The 20,290-nt window shown below is 43.7% G+C and overlaps 2 long non-coding RNA genes across 4 annotated transcripts; both read right to left on the bottom strand.

Annotated features, from left to right (window-relative positions):
- Positions 1–1,012: 1,012 nt before the first annotated feature.
- On the bottom strand, positions 1,013–2,032 carry LOC143738919 (uncharacterized). 3 transcript variants are annotated; one of them, XR_013204077.1, is made up of 4 exons: positions 1,859–2,032; positions 1,635–1,765; positions 1,372–1,472; positions 1,013–1,171 (listed from the first exon to the last, which is right to left on the bottom strand). It is a non-coding gene; the product is annotated as an uncharacterized LOC143738919 (long non-coding RNA). The 3 variants fall into 3 exon arrangements; XR_013204078.1 differs by lacking the exons at positions 1,013–1,171; positions 1,372–1,472 and adding an exon at positions 1,286–1,336; XR_013204076.1 differs by lacking the exon at positions 1,013–1,171 and having other exon boundaries at positions 1,292–1,472.
- A 13,928-nt stretch (positions 2,033–15,960) lies between these two features.
- Positions 15,961–17,000, bottom strand: LOC143738918 (uncharacterized). Its single transcript, XR_013204075.1, has 3 exons — positions 16,888–17,000; positions 16,611–16,682; positions 15,961–16,049 (listed from the first exon to the last, which is right to left on the bottom strand). It is a non-coding gene; the product is annotated as an uncharacterized LOC143738918 (long non-coding RNA).
- Between the last annotated feature and the right edge of the window lie 3,290 nt (positions 17,001–20,290).

The following is a 20,290-nucleotide window of genomic DNA, read 5'->3' as shown; positions in this document are numbered from 1 at the left end:
ACTTTTGCTTTTACTGCTTTCCCGCTTTGACTGGCACTGAGCCAGAGATGGACGTGCACAGCTCTCATCATTATCACAACTGTTCAGAGTGTTTTAATGTTTATTTTAGGTTTCATTCACTTTACATTACACAATTTACACTTTACATTACAAATTACATTACACAATAAATATATAGTTTATTATTACACACGAATATTTATAACAACAAAATAACCTTTTAAACATGATGTAATATTAATATTTATTCGAGTCAAACACACCTTGTAGAGAAAACGGCCTTTTCACACAGCAAGCGTCAGCGCATTTTTTTTCGGCGTGCGTGCATGTTAATCAATGAGTGGATTCACACCAGGAGCAGCGCGTGAGCCTCAAGCAGGAGCGTCGCGTGAGATGCAGTGAAGCGGGGGTTACTGTCATATATTTCGGAAGACATGGATGATCTTGCATGTTGTAAATCCAGCAGGCTCTGAGTCCAACTCTCCATCAGTGTTGTAAACAAATAATGGCGGCGCCCATAGCCCGTATATCTTACCGATCAACTAACATGATCTTTTTTTCTCTAAGTATTAAAACCAAATTAGGAGTTCCCTTACATATATTTAACGATGTTAATAACTACAAGTTTGTACATATTTTGTATAATAAATAAAAAAAGATTTGAACTGTCATGCATTGCGAGTCTTTTTTTCCCGCTGACAAATGATGTAGAGCTGACTTCACCGTTACCTCACACTCGCCTTTGTTCTAATTTAAAGACACAACTTTAATCAAGCTCACCAACTTCAGAGAAAATGACAGAAAATTTATATAAAAGACGACAACTGACAAATGAGGAAATTGAGGACATTTTTTTTAATTCTGATGAGGAGATTTTTGACAGCGAGGCAGAGAGTGACAGCGATGAAGATCTTCCCCCAAACCTTGAAGCTCTTGACAACATTGCAGATGAAGAGACGACACCAGTCCCAAATGAGGTAGAAGAGGTAAACTCATTATTATGGAAGGCAACCAACCTTTTTAATCCTCCTGGGCCAGGCAATTTTGACAACCAGCTCTGTGGTGTGCAAAATCCACCAGAATCACCCAGTGAGGTCAATTGTTTTAAATTGTTCCTCACAGAAGATGTCATGGGAGAAATTGTGGAGGAAACAAACCGCTATGCCTCTGACTTGCAAGAAAGGGAAATTAAAGGAAAGCTGGTTAAATGGGTTCCAACAAATATCCCTGAAATGTATACATATTTAGTGGCAGTTCAGTTTTTCAGGATCGCTTCCTTCTGCTCCTCCGCTGTCTTCACTTCGCAAACAATGCGACAGCAGTTTCCAATGACCCGCTGAAAAAAATCAGACACATATTTACTGCTCTCACCTCCTCCTTTCGTCGCATTTTTGTGCCATACAGGGATCTGTGTGTGGATGAGTCTCTGATGAAGTGGAAAGGCAGGCTGGCATTTCGTCAGTTCATTCCATCTAAACGGCACAGATTTGGGGTCAAGTTTTTTTGTTTTGTGTGATGTGCTCACTGGTTATGTGGAGGACATGATAATTTACACCGGATCTACCACTGACATCCAACATTACCCAGGACTTGGGATTTCTGGGTCCGTTGTGATGACACTTCTAGCACCTTACCTAAAAAAATGTCATGTTCTTTATGTGGACAACTGGTACAGTAGTCCCACACTTTTCCAGCACCTCTTGTCACTTGGCACTGGAGCTTGTGGGACTGTGCGCGCAAACAGGAAAGGGATGCCAAAGTTCACCTGTAAGATGAAAAAAGGTGAGGTGGAATTCGAAGAGAATGGGTCACAGATGGCAGTAAAATGGCACGACAAGAGGGATGTACATGTCCTTACCACAGTCCACCCAACTGGTATGGCAGCCACAGGGAAGCTTGATCACATCACTGGGCAACCAAGGATGAAGCCAGTCTGTGTGCTGGAGTATAACGAAAAGATGGGGGCAGTTGACAAAGCTGATATGATGACTGGTTTCCATGAATGCACCAGAAAGTCTACCAAGTGGTACAAGAAGATATTTTTGCATGTACTTGACACTGTTTTACTCAACAGCCACATCTTCTACCGGCAAATTACTGGTGAGAAATGAATACAAATCATCTAATAATACATATAAACAAGATAAAAAGTGATAACATTTTTAATTAATGTAATCTAAAGTGTTAACAAATTCACAATAATAAACAGACCACACTGTCACATACTATTCTATTCTCCTCACTCCCTCCCTATTGATGTGCTCTACTATGAGTAGGAAAGGAAATCACCTCCCTACAATTCAGGACGAACCTGATGAGAGGGCTGCTGGAGGAGTACAGCACATTGCGCGGTCCAACCAAAGGAGGGCGTCCTGCCATAGACACTCCTCTGCGCCTTACAGCCAGGCATTTCCCATCTGAAGTCCCTCAGACCACTTCCCAGGGCAGCAAGACCAGGCGGCACTGCAAGGTCTGCCTCTCCAGCACACACAAGGGCAAGCAGAGGCGCCTCACCAAGCACATGTGTGTGCCATGCAACACTCCCTTGTGTGCTGTCCCATGTTTTGAGGAGTACCACACACTGAAGCATTATTAAGCCTGTAAAAAGTCAGAGTATATTAATTAATTTATGATGATACTATTTTAATTATTTTTTTATTGTAATTATATTATTAAGTATAAAGTTATGTATAATAGTTTTTTTTAAACAAAAACATTTATCAAAAGTCAGAGTATATTTATAGAATTTTTGTTTGTTTGTTTATGATGATACTATTTTGATATTCATTGTAAATCTGTTTTGTAATTATATTAGTAAGTATAAACGTATTGTGTTAAAAAAAACATTTAACTTACATTAAAATAGATTTAATAAAACATACATGAAATGTGTACATTTTGTGATTTCTTTTTAACAAATGTCATACGTTTGAATTCTATGAATAATGCTAAACTTATACTATACATATATCTCACTAGCAAAACAGAGAAAAGCTACATGGTATGACATCGTTAAAGGGATAGTTCACTTAAAATGAAAATTCTGTCATCATATACTCACCCTCAATTTGTTTCAAACCTGTATGAATTTGTTTCTTCTGCTGAACACAAAAGAAGATATTTTGAAGAATGTCAGTGACCAGACAGTTAAAGTTATAGCGGAGGATTTTCTTTTTCCGGGTGGGTAGCCTATACTATTGGTCCACCTAAGTGTCAATCATTCTGGTGATATGTTTACGTAAGGCCGTCGTACGTGACAATATCAATATCAACAAAAACATAAACAAAACAATATCAACCATAGTCGGTACACGCTAACACATTATTTGAGAGGTTTTGAATAAAAAATAAAGCGAAACATTCAAACTACTCACCTGCAGACGGTTATCCATCGTGTGCGCCATTGTGACTGGGAAATTTCACGTGACAAGGTGCATGCGTCTCCATGGAAATTAGAACGCAATTGATTACAAAATAACGGTCGCAGAAAAAAACTCACGCCAGGCTGCCAGTCTGACTATTTTAGAACGTACGTGCGAAAGGGTTAATTTAATTTTCCAATACAATAGTTTTTTATATTGAGAAAGTTCATAAATGATGAGACCAGGAAATCTCTGTAAACGGAAGGCTAGGCTTTTCCTGTTCTCATTGTTTTACCGGGTGAAGAGTCATGCTGAGCAAGTTTGAACACCTGCTATTTTATTACTGAGACCGTTTGTCTTGGAGTTCTCGTCTCAGTGCGAGAAGTCCTGCACCGTTATGTTCTCATGTATCAGCTCATTTACATGCTTTGTTCATCACAATGTAATCCCTCCCCCTTGAAATGTATATAAACTACAATGTACAGTTCCCTTAGTTAGACTTGACTTGGTTAAGATTTTGGACCAAGCAGACTACAGCAAATAAAGAATCCTGCTTAAATAAGTCTCCTGGTTTTCGCTTCTGAGTTTTTCTACACTGAAGAAGGAGGAAGTTTACAACAGATGGTGCCCTGTGACCCGGATGGAGAAACTGAAACTCAACAAAGAATGAACTTTTCAAAGCTCAAAGATCTCAACAAAGCTGACTAAGTCTTCAAACTGAATTTTGAAAACATCCAGCTAAACAAAGATTGCCAGACTGAATCTTTCCAGCTTCCTCCAGATTGAAAACTTCAAGCTGAACCAAGATTTCCAGGCAGAATCTTTCTATACAACAAAAATTTGGTGAGTTTCACTCCATTCAAAGAACCGTTGAAAAACCAGTAAAAAAAAAAATCTGTTATTCCTCTGCGCTATCAGAGAAGAAGTTAACAAACAGCTGTAGGGTTTGTTAACTAAAGTTATCCTCTAAAGTTGCTTTTAGAGATGAAATGTATCCTCTGTTTTTCAGGCAGGGAAGATCAAAGTACATGTTAATATTGTTTACCCTCTACTTTGCCAGGGAAGTGTTTTATCCTCTATAAAGTTAGGGAAGATTAGCATCAAGTGCTAATATATTGTACCCTCTGTTTTCAGGCAGGGAAGATTAACGTACATGTTAATATTGTTTTATCCTCTGCTTTGCCAGGGAAGTGGCAAACGTTTTTTTCAGGCAGGGAAGATTTTAGCATAAATTGCTAGTAATTTGCGTATCCTTTGCTTTAGTCAGAGAAGGTTAGCATTAACAACAGTGATCTGCGTTAACGAGTGTACCCTATGTCGATCAGAGAAGTTTTAGTGTCTGTTTGTGTTGGAAACAAAGAAAACTCACAACAATGTTTAGAAGGAATGCTAGACTAATCCCCACAACAGAAAAAGGTGGTCTCGCTACTCCTTTATGGACAGACAGTGAGTTCAGGTCATTGTTAGGGGAGCAGATGGACTCCATAGTGACTGAGTCAGTCAGATTGGATTTGAGAAAGAAATTTGGTATTCACCCAGAAAAAGTATGGTCTATTGAAGAATGCAAGAAGGTGTTGGGTGCATGTATCAGGAAGAGAAACATAAAAGGCATTATTTTCTGTCACATGGAATTTAGCTTATCCATTGCACAAGAACAATCTAGGTGTATAGCTAAATTAAAAGAACAGAACAAACAATTGCACACTAAGGTGGGCCATAACAAGGCCTTAACCAAATGTGACTCAGAAGACCAACAGTCAGATGAAAATTATCCTGACTTACAAGCATTATTTGAAAAAGATGAAGACATGCCATCAGTAACTGATAAGCCTGTAGATTCAGTAAAGGTATGTGTCGCAAGAAGATCTCAGGGAATTGAGGGAACTGAAAGTGTTCCTCCCAACTCTTCTGTTGTCCAAAACCAAACTGTTGCTAAAGCACTCGGACCTAGAGACATAGAAAGACTATCCCAAAGCTTAACTTCAGTATGCACAGATTTTTCTGAATTTAGAAGGGCATTGATCAGTAAAATGCGTCTTTACGGCATGTCGTTGGCAGAAGTCACACAGCTGATGTCACAAATTCTAACTGAATCTGAATTCAACAGTTTTGAGTCTGCTGTTACTTCTGAACTACAACAGGCCAGAAAAGATGAATTGAGAGAGGGAGTTCTGAAAGCATTAAAGAACATTGTTGGACCGAACATGGACTGGTCAAAGTTCACTAGTTGTGTACAGAAGAAACATGAGAATGTTAGTGAGTACACTGAAAGATTTTGTCAGTCAGCAGCAGCATACAGTGGTATAGCTGACACTTCAGAGAAGGTGCTAGAAGATAATGGTCCCCTAGTTTGCACATGGTTTGATGGTCTGTTGTCAGAACATAGAAAAGCATTGCCTTTCTTAGACTTAACATGGTCCACTAGAACCATACAAAACAACTTAGACAGTTTGGCTGCATGGGAAAGAGACTCTGATGTCAAGGAAAGAGTACAAATTGCAGCAACATCCTTTAAGGTCAACACAGAGAATCAACAGAAACACAAATGTCCTAAAAGAGAGGGCAGTAGTTGTTATTATTGTGGTAAACATGGACATTGGGGAAAAGAGTGTAGGAAAAACAAAAAGAACTTTAAACAAGTTAACAATGTTACTCAGCTCCTACTCAGTCTGCTTGCTACTTTGAAACAGCCCGTCCCCTCATCATTAAACTGGGGCAGCTGGTTGACGTGTTAACCATTTGGGCTGTGAGTGCTTAATTTCCCCAGTAACTTACAACAAAGATGAAACACTTATTTTTGTTTAAAAGAACAATGGGGTGGTGATGGTGCAGTGGATAAGACACATGCCTTTGGTGTGAGAGACCCGGGTTCGAATCCACTGCGAGACACCAATGTGTCCCTGAGCAAGACACTTAACCCCTAGTTGCTCCAGAGGTGTGCAACCTCTGAAATATAGCAATTGTAAGTCGCTTTGGATAAAAGCGTCAGCTAAATTAATAAATGTAAATGTAAAGAACAAAACGAAAGTGACAGTCTCACCCTTCCTTTGGGGAACACTGGTTAAGTAAACTCACAGCCTTTAATGTTATGCTACAGCACAGGCCCTTCATCAGTAATGGTGTTAGGTCAGACTGTAAATGTAAAATGCCTTCATGCAGTGTCCACACTGATGAATGAAAACGTGCACCTGTCACAAACCCATCCTCATGTATGATGTCTGCAATGACTGAATTTGTGTTAGAGGATGAAGGAGAAATGACTCACGATTGTGTTACGCTTACATACACACCTTCGAGGGAAGTAAAAGAAACTCCCTAGAGAATTTTTGATTTTGAGTTGTTTGTTGACGGTTCAGCTCAAGTAATTGAAAGTAATTCCTATGTGGCATGGACCACATTAAGTGATGTTGATTACAGCAGCTGCAGGATTGTGTCAGGGAAGGAAAAACCTGGACTAATGTCACACTGTAAAGTTGTTTCCCCTACCTACAGGGATTGGTTAAGACACGGAACCAGTGAGGAGCCCAGAGAAGAACCGAATGTCACGGTAGACGCATTCTCTGTTCCTTCTCGTCTCGTGTTTATGTTGTGGTATGAATGCACGTGTGTAGTGGGCATGAGTGTATGACATCACCTGATCCGCTTCAGCTTATCCTCATTCACTTCACCAGCTGCAATCAATCTCATCACTCTACTTATACTTACCGCTGTTCTATTATCCTTGTCAGATCGTTGTTTGATGTCGTTCGTGTTGGTGTTCCGGTGTCCAGTTCCTGCCTTGTGTTCCCGTTCTTCGTCTTCGTCGCTGGGTTTCGTCTGCCGTCTCACCGTCACCGCACCTCTTCACTTCATCACGGATCCTGACCACCGAAGTCCCTGTGTCACCTTTTCACATCTGCCTGTACTGCTTCATATTCATCATTAAATCACTGTTTACTTGCTATTGCTTCCAGTCGTTCATCACTCAATGACACCGAATGCAATAGGCTTCGGGGGTCAAACTCTGCGGTGAAGAGTCCCTCATAGGCCTTCCCCATCCACTAGTCCATCCTTACCTCACTGTTCCTTAGGTTTCAAAGGAATTAAGAAATAGGGAAAGATGGAACAACAATAGCAGACTCAGAAAAAGTTTACAACCCTAGTGTTTGAACAAACACTGCTCTACTGTCTAGCAGACTCGGAAAAGTTCACAACCCTAGTGTGTGAACAAATACTGCTCTCCTGTCTTTTGTTTTCTGTCTTACTCTGTGTAGATACCACTGATGACTGTCCGGGACCCATATGCACTGACCTCGTCATCTGCGTATGAAGCCACAAGAAAAACTCAAGAAAACGACTAGACCCACTGCCGAACCAACTATCACGAAAGAAAAAAAAAAAAAACACAACGCAGAGACTCACATACGAAACCTTCAGTCATCCATCAACATGATCAAGATTGTCGTACCAGTAACATCACAGACACTCTCGCTTCGCACAAGATAATGATCTTACAGAACAGAGTGGCCTTGGATTACATTTTAGCAATGCAAGGAGGAGCCTGCACCATCATCGGACCTGAGTGATGCACCGGGTTTTAATGGATCCAACAGAGAACTTGAACAAAATCCAACAAGACATTCTTGATCTTTCAGCAAAATTACACCAGATGACTGAAGATAACTCTTCATAGTTCGGAAACTTGTTAGGTAAACTGTGGATATGAATAAAGGAAATAGCAATTCTGCTGTTGTTTCTTCTACTAGCGTACTATCTATGCGTCCACAGTATCAAGTGTTTCAGTTAACAAATGACTCGCGCCTCTCACAAAGAAATGACAGTTCCAAACAGAAAAGACTATTACCCTTAAGAACTTCACGGACCCTAAAATTGCATGTTTGTTTCTGTGTCAGCATGCAATTGCAGAAACAGCAACACAGAAGCATGTGCCTTTAACGATCACAAGTTACAAGAATTAACTTTTAACTCTTTGGGGTCGCCGATCACGCCGGCGTGATCAAGTTACATGACCAGTTTAAGACGTTGAAGCATAAAAACAAAGTCACGTTGAGCGCTGCCGTCCTCTTCTGTCGAAAGTGCTGGCTTGAAATTCTATGTTACTTTTTGTTTTGTGTTGATAAACCAAGTAAAAACGGAGATATGATCATTTAAACTTTATATAAACAAATATTGACGCATTCGTAAAAGAACGCCAGATGTGATGCGACAGGCGTTGCATTTATTCTAACTTTGTCGGTTTTTGTCATAAAACAAAACGGAGAAAAATTTGTGAATCTGCTGACTCTGCTCTTAAGGCTGCACGTTTTAGGGAATGGAGGAGGAGCCAACTGAGCAAAGAAGCGAAATTGAAAGGCAGAGGATTTACGGAGTTGACAAAGAGAGACATGTATACGGTTATATATATCATGTATAGAGAGATATTATTGCTAGTTTTTGGAAGAGTTTGAGTAGATTTTGAGAGTAGTTTAGGAGTACTGTAGATAGTTTAGGTAGTTTAGGAGTAGTTTAGGTAGTTTAGGAGTAGATTTAGATAAACTGTTTTGAGGAGTGGCACAGATAAAAAATAAAATTAAATAAAAAACACCTGATAATTGTTGTAAATACTTGTATGTATAGTTTGATTTTGTGTTAATTTTACCTTTTGTATGGTTTATTTGCACTATTGAGGAACCCCTCTTACTCAAGGAATGAAAGCGCTGTAATGTAGCTATCTGTGTAATTGTACATTGTGTTTTGTAGAGTTTGTAAGCAAAAAAGTAAAGAAAAATCGCCTATTGGCACACCTCCTTTTTGTGATATATAGTTCCCTATCAAGGCTACGGAACTTCGACATTACGGATGTCGTATATGGGAACTCCTCTCATCCTTCACTTCTGCTGAAATCTTATAGGCTAACGCCAGCAGAGCTGGCCAATTGACGCAAATATGCAAATACTGACACCTCGTAGCAGTAATAAGCAAGTGCAGCGTCAATTCCTGTTCAGAATCTCTCTCTTCACGTTCAAATCGTGTGCTAGAAAGCTGATACTCCACTAACAACAAATTATTTCGCCATCGTTGAAGTTGCGCCGAGATACTTGCACTGTCTCCTGCATCCGATGGCAACTATCTGCAACCTGTGTTCGGGCCCCATCGTGCCCCCCGACACGCACCTGTTCTGCATCGCGTGTATGGGGCTGGCCCATGCTGAGTCAGCCCTCAGGGACGAAGGGTCCTGCGACCTCTGCGCGGACATGCCTCTTCGAACTCTCAAAGCCAGGAGGGAAGAGGCTCGCGCAGCAGCGGGGATCGGGTCTACCGCCGCCATTGAGCCGCTGGTAGCCCCCCCCAACCGCGGAGTCGAGGTTAGACCGCGGCTAGAAGACCGGATGCTCGTAGAGGACCGGATGCTCGTAGAGGCCGTAGCGGCCAGTGGCAGGGAGCGGGAAGCAAGAGGACGCAGAGGAGCCCGCGCAGAAATCCCACCGCGTCCCCTGCGAGGCCCAAGCAGTCGTCCTGACCGCTCGGGCAAGAGGAGAAGAGAGCGCCAGATCGGCCCCGCGTCCAAGCGGCGCGCTCTAATGCACTTGGTCCCTCAGTGTTCCGCGAGCGACGCGTGCAGTTGTTTTGTGAATGTTGTCAATGTTGTCAATTGTTCAAAAATAAAGCAGATCACTACTTCACAAACAGAGCTTTTTTCTCCTCTTGCACCACACACTGTGTTACCCGCCCTGCCTTCGAGCAGCGCAGAGTCACGGTCAATAAATATTCCCAGCCCTCGCTTAGCGGCGATGACCGCAGGTTTAGATCAGCGCACGCTCAGTCGCTTTCAGGCAGCGTGGGAAGCTATTCCGGGCATTTCGCCGTGGGTGTTGAATATAATTCGGAACGGGTACACACTTCAGTTCAAACGCAGACCACCCCGCTTCCGCGGCGTAATTCAGTCATTAACTTTGCACCAAAACGCTCATGTGCTGAGGCAAGAAGTGTGCAACTTGCTCGAAAAGAAGGCTATAGAACCGGTTCCCCCGAGGGAAAGGGAGAGCGGATTCTACAGCCGCTACTTCGTTGTGCCGAAGAAGGGAGGGGGTCTCCGCCCCATTCTGGATCTGAGACCCGTCAACAGAACGCTTCACAAGCGCGCTTTCAGGATGACTACTCTGAAGCAAATCCTGGCGCAAATTCGCCCCGGGGATTGGTTCGCTTCAGTGGATTTAAAGGACGCTTACTTTCATATCCAGATAGTAAAACGTCACAGGCGATTCCTGAGGTTTGTGTTCGAGAATTCGGTGTACCAATATACGGTGCTCCCGTTTGGACTAGCCCTAGCTCCCCGAACATTTTCGAAATGCGTGGACGCGGCACTTTCACCCCTCAGATCGAGCGGGATGCGCGTCTGGAACTATCTGGACGACTGGCTGGTTCTCGCGCAGTCGAGAGAAATGCTGGTCAGCCATGTGGAAGCCCTCCTTTGACACTTGGAGATGCTCGGTTTGAGGGTGAACGCCCAGAAAAGTGTCCTCACATCGAGCCAGACTACAACATTCCTGGGAGTGTGCTTGGATTCGGTGAGAATGAGAGCGCGCCTCTCCCCCGAGCGAGCGGAGGCTCTGAGTTCTTCTCTCGGTCTCTTCAGACCTGGCAGGCTTGTCCCATTGAAAGAGTTTCAGAGGCTATTGGGACAATTGGCAGCGGCTTCTTCGGTGTGTCATCTGGGGCTGCTGCATATGAGACCGCTGCAACACTGGCTGAAAACGCGCGTCCTCCCGAGCGAGTGGTATTCTGGCCACAAGCGCATTATGGTCACCCGCGGATGCGCCCGCGCCCTGGCCCCCCGGAGGAACCCAGATCTCTTCAGCTCAGGCGTCTCTATGGGCATAGTGACGCGACGCGTGGAGGTCCTGACGGACGCTTCATCCACCGGATGGGGAGCCGTCTTGGGAAAGCCCGCCTCGGGTCGGTGGTCAGGGAAGCAGATGGAGTGGCACATAAATCGTCTGGAACTAGAAGCGGTCTCTCTAGCTCTAAAAGCCTCGGCTGGAGCAACAGCATGTGTTGATTCGGACCGACAACACTTCCGTGGTCTCGTACATAAATCGCCAAGGCGGTGTACATTCCAGAGCCCTATTCAGGCAGGCGGAATCCCTTCTGCTATGGGCGGACTGGTTTTTCCTCTCGCTGAGAGCGGCTCACATCCCCGGCGTTCTGAATCGCGGGGCGGATATGCTCTCGAGAAGCGGGATTCCCCAACCGGAGTGGAGGCTTCACCCCGGGACGGTTCAGCTGATATGGAATCGTTTCGGCAGAGCGGAGGTCGACCTCTTTGCGACGAGCGAGAACGTGCATTGTCAGATGTTCTTCTCACTGTCTCGTACCCCCGGGAGGTGGACGCGCTGACTGCGCGATGGCCGAGAGTCCGTCTCTATGCTTTTCCCCCGGTGAAAATTTTGCCCATTGTGTTGTGCAAAATCAGGGAGGAGAAGGCGGCGGTGACTCTGGTAGCCCAGAACTGGCCGAATCAGCCCTGGTTCGCGGATTTGGTAGAGTTACTGGCAGGACAGCCATGGGAGATTCCGCTCAGGACGGACCTTGTCTCAGGCGAGCGGAACGATCTGGCATCCCAACCCCGGGCTGTGGAGCCTCCATGTGTGGCCGCTGCAGGGTCACTGAGCGGGGGGGACGCGCTGCACTCGCGAGTTTTGAATTACATTGCGGAGGCGCGAGCCCCGTCCACCAGGCGCCTGTATGCTCTGAAGTGGGGTGTATTCCCAAAATGGTGTAAGGATGTCGGTATAGACCCAGCAGACAGCTCTGTGTCGGATATTCTACGCTTCCTTCAGTACAGGATGGATGAAGGGAGCCTACCATCCACTCTGAAGGTATATGTGGCCGCTGTTGCCGCGTTTCACCCCCCTATTGACGGACAGTCTATCGGTAGACATGCGTCGGTGACTCGGTTCCTCAAGGGAGCTAAGAGATTATGCCCTGCACGGCCGCCTTCGGTGCCGCCGTGGGATTTAACGTTGGTCTTAGAAGCTTTGTCGCGACCGCCTTTCGAGCCCTTAGCTTCGATTGCCATTAAAGAGCTATCAATCAAAACAGCACTGCTTCTCGCTCTCGCTTCAGCGAAGCGGGTTGGGGATTTACAGGCTTTCTCTGTAAGTGAAGATTGTATTCCCTTTGGACCGGGAAACTGTAATGTAATTCTCAGACCGAGGACGGGTTACGTTCCTAAGTCGCTCAACACCCCATTCAGAGCGCAGATTGTTTCTCTCCCTGCCTTGTCCACTGAGCCACCAACCTCTCAGGATTCCGTTGCTCAGAGTGCTGTTTGCCCAGTCAAAGCGCTCAGAGAATACATTTCTCGCTCGGCCGTTTTTCGACAATCGGACCAGCTGTTTGTGTGCTTTGGTGGGTGCAACAAGGGACGGGGGGTCTCTAAACAGAGGCTTGCTCACTGGATTGTGGACGCTATTGTTTTGGCTTATGATTGTCTGGGGCAAGAATGCCCCCTTAACGTCAAGGCCCATTCGACACATCTCACTCCTTCATCTCTCAGGCCATTAGTAGAGCGATTGCCTCCTCGTGGGCTTGGACTAAGGGTATGTCTATTCAGGATTTATGTCTTGCGGCTGGCTGGTCTTCTCAGAACACGTTTGCCAGGTTTTACAAGTTGGATTTGCCCTCTGTAGCGTCTCGAGTGCTTTCGGTGAGTTGATTTCACACACAGCATTGTATAGAGCTGCTCTGCGCTTTGCTTACGAGTTGTTCTGTGTGCTATATTGTGTGTTTGTACTGTTGTCGCCGCTATGCGTTGGCCTTCTCTTACTGTGGTTATTGCCCTGTTTTTCGACAGTGCAATTTCCCCCAGTTATACTGCTCGGGATATGCAAATGCTGGCAGTGTATTGTGAGCTTGTGATTGGTCCCTTTGGGCCTATCAGAGGTTAGAGGTTCGCTATTGGTCAATCTCGGCCTATCAGATGCTTGCATACTGGGGGGGCGGTCTTCGTATTGGGTCTGTTGTCAGTGGTTGTTTGGCTGCCACGGCGGGATTCTACACAGTTCCCATATACGACATCCGTAATGTCCAAGTTCCGTAGCCTTGATAGGGAACGTCTCCGGTTACTGTCGTAACCTCGGTTCCCTGAAAGGCAAGGAACGAGACATTACGCTCGCCGCCGTGTTCGCTATTGTTTTAGCGTTTTTGTTCGATTCTGAACAGGAATTGACGCTGCACTTGCTTATTACTGCTACGAGGTGTCAGTATTTGCATATTTGCGTCAATTGGCCAGCTCTGCTGGCGTTAGCCTATAAGATTTCAGCAGAAATGAAGGATGAGAGGAGTTCCCATATACGACATCCGTAATGTCTCGTTCCTTGCCTTTCAGGGAACCGAGGTTACGAAAGTAACCGGAGACGTTTCATTCTATCGCAATTTTACATTTTTTATTTTGTATTTGCACTATTTGGTAACCCTCATACTCTGGGAATGCAAGGCCTTAAATATAGCTCTCTGAATAATTGTGTGCACAACATTTTTTAAAAAGTGACTAAGCTAAAAAGAAAGAAAAAAAGCCTATGGCCACACCCACTTTTTTTTTTGGTAAATCATATTTTTTTTGTATATAGCTTGATTATATCTGAATTGTGCCTGTATATGTTGACATTTACAACTTGTGTTTACATTTTAAACCTTTTAAAATTCTTCATTGAGCATGCTTGTGTTTTTTGTAGTAGAAAAGCTATCATTTTTCTATTCGGATTTTGTGTTTTTTGTGTGATTTTGGGTCCAGTATGTTGATACAGTACATCAAAGTGAAAAAATAATTGTCTGGTCATATAGGTGATGTTGTGCTGAAAAAAATAATACCAAACATTGGTATGGTAAACTTTTTTTTTTTTACGTTTATGTGGCAAAATTAAAAAAAAAAAAAAAGCACTCAAAAACGGCCAAAATAGCCCAAGACTCCGAAGGGTTAAGTGTCTAAATTTGCATTTTTTGAGAGTTATTTAGAACTCTCAAAGGGGGAAATGTAGGATTACAAATTTTATTTAAATGTTTAATTTAGATTTCCAATACAATAGTATTTTATATTGAAAAAGTTATTAAATGATGAGACCAGGAAATCTCTGCAAACGGAAGGCTAGGCTTTTCCTGTTCTCATTGTTTTACCGGGTGAAGAGTCATGCTGAGCAAGTTTGAACACCTGCTATTTTATTACTGAGACCGTTTGTCTTGGAGTTCTCGTCTCAGTGCGAGAAGTCCTGGACCGTTATGTTCTTATGTATCAGCTCATTTACATGCTTTGTTCATCACAATGTAATCCCTCCCCCTTGAAATGTATATAAACTACAATGTAAAGTTCCCTTAGTTAGACTTGACTTGGGTAAGATTTTGGACCAAGCAGACTACAGCAAATAAAGAATCCTGCTTAAATAAGTCTCCTGGTTTTCGCTTCTGAGTTTTTCTACACTGAAGAAGAAAGAAGTTTACAACAAAGGCATGATGGATCCTCTGTTTACGCCAAATTCTGACTCTACCATCTGAATGTCTCAACAGAAATCGAGACTCATCAGACCAGGCAACATTTTTCCAGTCTTCAACTGTCCAATTTTGGTGAACTCTTGCAAATTTTAGCCTCTTTTTCCTATTTGTAGTGGAGATGAGTGGTACCCGGTGGGGTCTTCTGCTGTTGTAGCCCATCCGCCTCAAGGTTGTGTGTGTTGTGGCTTCACAAATGCTTTGCTGCGTACCTCGGTTGTAACGAGTGGTTATTTCAGTCAAAGTTGCTCTTCTATCAGCTTGAATCAGTCGGCCCATTCTCCTCTGACCTCTAGCATCAACAAGGCATTTTCGCCAACAGGACTGCCGCATACTGGATGTTATTCCCTTTTCACACCAACTCTTTGTAAACCCTAGAAATGGTTGTGCGTGAAAATCCCAGTAACTGAGCAGATTGTGAAATACTCAGACCGGCCCATATGGCACCAACAACCATGCCACGCTCAAAATTGCTTAAATCACCTTTCTTTCCCATTCTGACATTCAGTTTGGAGTTCAGGAGATTGTCTTGACCAGGACCACACCCCTAAATGCATTGAAGCAACTGCCGTAATTGGTTGATTAGATAATTGCATTAATGAGAAATTGAACAGGTGTTCCTAATAATCCTTTAGGTGAGTGTATATACAGTCAAACCAAAATTTATTCAAGACCCCTTCAACATTTCTGAAAATTTATCACAGTTTATTCACTATAGTTTAGAAAATGGTAATAAAATATGACAAGAACTCTGAGTTATCAAATCAGTTGATATTTCCCACATGGAAAGAACCTATATAAACATATGTTTTAATATAGGTTTTGATTAGGATTTTAATATATGTTACATATAAAATTGGCGTTTTCCTATATTATATGTGCATATATGCACGTATATATGCAGCTATATGTTACCTATATATTAGTATAATTATTAAAATCCATAGCTACTAGGCAACATAAATAATAGCCCAAGAAGTAGAAATTTTAATTATTTATTTACTTAAGAACAATCAAATATTACTAGAACAAAAATAAGACAAAAAACTGAGCAGAAAAAAAAACCAATTTATCTTGTTGATCTACTCAGCTCTGTGAGCCTCGAATTGATAGATGTGCCTATCTGCCCTCGGCTGGCTGCCGGCCACTTCTTCAATGTAGCATCTAGAGAAGACAAAAATAATAAGACAGTTTAATAATTATAATATAGTGCTTCATCAGGAACCCAAATTGCTTACAGTACAGCTGCGATTGGACACCTATTTTGGATAAAGGGCTGATCATAATAAGAAATGCGTCATGTAAACACGTCAATTGGAAGATTCTGATTGGATTCTGCTAAATCTGAAAGAAATTCTGATTGGAAACATCACCCCCCCTGAAAGAAGCGGCATCGTTCTTTCATATGCACGTCCGTCATGGGGACTGCATTGTTAACAGTCACACGGTCAATCATGTGCATCCAAAGCAGAGAAAATTCATGGATAGGAAAAATTCAGAAATGTGGCTTTAGAAGAGAAAAGGTAGGGTCAAGAAGTGAGCAAGCAATGAATTAGTATTAATATGTTCCAAACAGATACAGTAACAATAATGGGTGCCCTATCTTATACAGTCTCCATTAATGCCTAATAAACATTGATACAAGTAGGCTATGGTTAAAGTAGTGAACTTATAAAGTCTTAAAAGTTTTGTTTTCCCTTGTCAACGCATTATGCATTTACTCACCAATAATGGCTGCCTTTTTAATTTGGTCAAGGGCGACCAGCTGCTCCCCATCCCCTCTGGTTGGCTTCCCACCTTAAAGTAATATTTCAAAATTATTATGAAAGGGGGGTAAAATGAAGGTGGTGAAAACAAGAGATTTTTTATATACACATCACTTTTACTTGAGGTGCAAGGAAATACAAAAATGGCAAGTAAAAAAGCAATGGTATGCCCGCACACAAACATAATTTATTCCACAGAATATGACTGACGAGATTAGGAACATGTTGTTTTGTACCATTCAGGTTGCTTTTTAGCAAAGTCTCCAAATCAAAAGGTGCCCAGCAGCAGATTCCACACCATGGCAGTAGAAGAGTTGTCAAGGCGGGCTGCTTTCCACGCTTGTGCATGAGCATTGCATGAGTTTGTCTATGAAAACTCTCCGCTCTCGCCGGGCGTTCTTTGAGGAGGACGGTTCGGTTTGCGCTCCCCGAGGTGCGGGTCCCGCTGCTGCCGAGGCACAGCGTCGGCTTTCATCTTGGGGTTCGCAGATGGATCTAGTAGCGGGGTTTGAGACGGGCCCCGCCCTTTCTCAGCCCTTACCTGCTGGATCCGGTGTCTTTGCCCAGGAAGGAGCCCGCTCTGCGGCTTCTCCTTCCCAGGCTGAGGCACCAATATTGCGGCTATCCAGTTCTGAGGATCTGGATGTCGCTGATATGGGGGATATTGAGTGTTCGCCAGCTCATTCCCCTGCTGATGAGGAGCTTTGGGTGGTTTTATCTCGTGCTGTTACTAAATTAAATATTGAGTGGCCAGCCGATGATGTTGATGTTGAATCTAGAAAAAGTCTTTTAGATGAACGATATCTGCCATCTAGATCACGACCACCTCGTCGGGAACTCCCGTTTTTTCCCGATCTCCACACCGAGGTCTCGAGATCGTGGATTAAACTGGCTTCTTTCAGAGTGCATAATCAGCAGACTAGTAACTATAGTAAAGTTCAAGGGATTGATCACTTTGGTTATTTGACTATGCCTCGTGCTGAAGACACGCTAGCAAGCTATCTCTCCCCCGAGTCATCGTCTTCTCTGAAAGCCCCGACATTACCCACTAAACCTTTAAAAAATACATCTTTGTTAGTGGGTAAAGCGTATTCGGCAGCAGGTCAGGCAGCGGCATGCTTACATACTATGTCGATTCTCCAAGCATACCAGGCTGACCTGCTGAGGGACATGGACAGTTGTGAGGAAGTTAGTGCTGAGGCAATTTGAGAATTGCGTCGCACGACAGATCTGTCTCTCCGGGCCACCAAGGAAACAGCCAAATCTGTGGGCCGTTCTATGGCAGCCCTGGTGGCCATGGAACGTCATTTATGGCTAAATCTTTCAGATATTAAAGACAAAGATAGATCTGTTCTTCTGGATGCACCGCTTTCACCATCAAGTCTGTTCGGCGACGCTATAAATTGTGTTGTCGATTGGTTCCAAGAAAACAAAAAACAAGCGGCTGCGTTTCAGAGGTTTCTTCCTCGCCGGTCCAGTGTCCCCGAGGCTGCTCGCAACATAAAGGCTGAGCAGTCTCGTCCGTCTACGAGCTCCGCACACACACACAGATATCAGCAAAAACAGAGCGTCGCCGCTCGGGCTCCTCCTCAATCTGGGGTTCCTGAGTGGCGATCGCAGCCCAAGCCTGTTAGAGGTAGACAGGATCTGAGGGCTGTCATCACTAAGAGAGCTGGGTCTAAGAAGAAGTCCTGACGCCAAGGCTATCAGGCTTCTGAGGGTGGTCCCCTCCAGGGAGGAACCGTCCCTCCTTGGCACCCTCCGGGGGGCGATTCTCCGAGGAGAACCGCGGCGTTGCCACTTCGGTTGTTCCCTGCCGGTTCGCCGCTTCAGGGCGCCGAGGTGTCAGCGTCCCCGTGCAATCCTCTGAGGAGGGTTGTAGAACGGTCAGTTCGGTTGTTCCCTGCCGGTTCGCCGCTTCAGGGCACCGAGATGATTGTTCCATCAAATCCAGAGACCAGTCCCGAGGGACTGGTTCCCCTATCGGAATTTCTGGCAGCGTGGAAACTTCTGCCAAATATTTCTTCATCGTATAATAGAAAAGGGTTACAGAATTCAGTTCGGTTCTCGTCCGCCCAGATTTCAGGGGGTCCTCTCTACGTTAGTGGACTCACAGCAGGCTCTGGTTATGGAGCAGGAAGTACTGACGCTTCTTCAAAAAGGAGCTATAGAAAGGGTTTCTCCTCCCAGCAGAGAGTCAGGGTTTTACAGCCGTTACTTCATTGTTCCAAAGAAGGATGGAGGGTTGCGTCCTATTCTAGATCTGCGCCATTTAAACAGCAGAGTTCAGAAACTCAAGTTCAAAATGCTTACACTCAAACAGATTGTATCACAGATTCAGTCGGAGGACTGGTTTGTCACAATAGACTTGAAGGACGCGTTCTTCCATGTATCTATCCATGCTCATCACAGGAAGTTCCTGAGGTTCGCTTTCGGGGGCGAAGCTTACCAGTATCGGGTCCTTCCATTCGGCCTAGGTTTATCACCCCGCACCTTTACAAAATGCGTGGATGCAGCTCTGGCTCCTTTGAGACTCCAGGGCATTCGCGTATTGAATTACATCGACGATTGGTTGATTTTAGCTCAGTCAGAGCAGTTGGCAGTTCGGCATCGAGATGTCGTTCTGTCCCACATAAAGAATTTGGGGTTGCGGCTCAACACCAAGAAGAGTGTGCTCCTCCCTGCTCAGAGGACCACTTTTCTGGGGGTAATTTGGGATTCGACCACAATGCAGGCACGTCTGTCTCCTGCGCGTATCTCTGCGATTCTCATAGCCGTAAGGAATGTGAAACTAGGCCAGTCACTCACTGTAAAACAGTTTCAGAGACTGTTGGGTCTCATGGCAGCTGCGTCCAACGTAATTACTTTTGGCATGTAGAAAAGGGAATCCAAGGCACTCTTCTTTAGAAAATTAAAAAGCCTTTATTAAACTGGCTCTATCATGATTGAAAAAATTATTAAAACATGTGGGGGAAAATACAACCCACGCGTAGCGGCACAACCAGCCTTCTTCAGGGTATATTTTCCAAACAAACAATTTCCTCATTTATAGATGCTAATTGGGAACACCTGATTGACAAATAGCCTGCACATACAGAGAAGGTCTACTAGGAGGTAGTACAAAAACAAAAAAAAACATCACAGAAAAGGGCTTAAATCTATTTCTTCATTTAAACCAGGATATACTGTGGCCTGTAATTCATATATATAAAATGTTTCTCTCTGTAGAAGTAATTTTAATCGGTCACCACCCCGAATACTCTTTTTGATTGTTTCTAAACCCTCAACCATTAGACCTTCTGGGTTGTTATTGTGCACGTTTTGGAAGTGTATTGCCATAGGATAATCTAAATTGGCTTTTCTAATGGCATTCTTATGCTCAGATACTCTGTCTTTAAGACGTCTCTTGGTACGGCCTACATAAAAGCATCCACATATGCATGATAACCTAAATATCACGAAAGTGGTATTGCAATTAATGAATGTCTTTATGTCATACTTTTTATCTGTCTTAAAATGAAAGAATTCTTTACATACTTTAATATTAGAGCAATGATTACAAGACCCACATTTGTAAACTCCTTTTAAATGTGTGTTAAGCCAAGTGGTCCGTTTTTCGGCAGGAAGATGGCTAGATAC

The sequence above is a fragment of the Siphateles boraxobius genome, unplaced genomic scaffold (genome assembly GCF_051911475.1).
Source record: "Siphateles boraxobius isolate OS27281-9 unplaced genomic scaffold, OSU_SipBor_1 16, whole genome shotgun sequence".
NCBI lineage: Eukaryota > Metazoa > Chordata > Actinopteri > Cypriniformes > Leuciscidae > Siphateles > Siphateles boraxobius.
Note: the sequence above shows the minus strand (reverse complement) of the source record. Positions and strands in the feature narration are given on the sequence as shown.